The 1,191-nt window shown below is 35.3% G+C and overlaps 1 long non-coding RNA gene across 1 annotated transcript; it reads right to left on the bottom strand.

Annotated features, from left to right (window-relative positions):
* Positions 1-799: 799 nt before the first annotated feature.
* LOC137659436 (uncharacterized) lies at positions 800-1,171 on the bottom strand. The gene is made up of 2 exons (XR_011047523.1): positions 1,027-1,171; positions 800-915 (listed from the first exon to the last, which is right to left on the bottom strand). It is a non-coding gene; the product is annotated as an uncharacterized lncRNA (long non-coding RNA).
* Positions 1,172-1,191: the final 20 nt, after the last annotated feature.

Below are 1,191 nucleotides of genomic sequence, written 5' to 3'. Positions count from 1 at the left end.
AAATCCTCCCCATCCGTACTATTGAACATTGGTAATGGAGCTGTGGGCTGTTTAAGAAGACTTTTAGCAACCTCAACAGTTCCAGGTGCAGATACCACCTCTAGGTGAGGAATACAATATTCTATCCTATCAAAATATTCAATACAGGTTGCAATCTCTGACTCCCTAGCATCCTCACTGAACTCCACATCCGAAATTCTAAGGGAAAATATTTCATCATTCAGATCAATAAGTAGTCTTTTATGACTTAACAATTCTTTCAGAAATTTTTTGCCCAGCACTGAGAGTCGAAATGGACTCTTTACGATTATAAATATCCGTAACCTTCTTCCTGATTACCTTGCGTTTTGAGATTAATGTTTTAAGATCAGACATCGTGAAGGAATAAATACAAAAAATATTAAATTCTTAGTCTTTTAAATGCGATAGCAACTTAACACTTACCACCACCCTCTAAATAAAGAAGCTTAATAGACAATAACAACTTCCAAATGGAAAAAACAAGTTGAATAAGCAAATATATAAAATAGTTAACCTAGACACCGCGGATAATGCTTTAACGAGGGAAAAATCTCAATTCTAAAATAAACCGTACCGAAAAAATTGTAAATAAAGCGAACACGTCTCTCCCCCTCCCCCCATTCCGACTTTACCGAGCACTAAGTGAGCTAACGACCAACCTCCACATACACCACACTGACGTGCCCCACGTTGGGCGCCATATACAGAAAACGAAATCCGATAAACACAACATATATTTTAAGGTGGTGAAACATGGAGGTAAAAATAAAATACAAAACTCAATTCAGTATTTTAATAAAAAAGTATAAAGTACGAACAATCCTATTGAATTAACAATATCCTCTTTAGTTTCAATGACCTTTCTGTTATCGGCTATCGACTCTGCATCATAACCTGCAAGTTCAGACAATTACATTATAAACAAAAATTACCCCTGAAGGCACAAACGTTAATATGAAACTATATCGCTTAATATACGGGCAATACATAAAAATTCTTAATTACCAATCGAGGATAAATTGGTCAGGTTACAATTACCGGTCGTTACTGTACCCAGGTAAGCCTACCACACCTACAATGAACAAGAAGGAAAGGGGAACTAATTACACGTAGACCAACAATGTCAAATATTCTCAAATAAATAAATAATATCGACATAATATATCAGTA

This window comes from Palaemon carinicauda, chromosome 20, assembly GCF_036898095.1.
Source record: "Palaemon carinicauda isolate YSFRI2023 chromosome 20, ASM3689809v2, whole genome shotgun sequence".
NCBI lineage: Eukaryota > Metazoa > Arthropoda > Malacostraca > Decapoda > Palaemonidae > Palaemon > Palaemon carinicauda.
The sequence above is the reverse complement of the archived record's forward strand: the minus strand, read 5'-3'. Positions and strand labels throughout refer to the sequence as shown.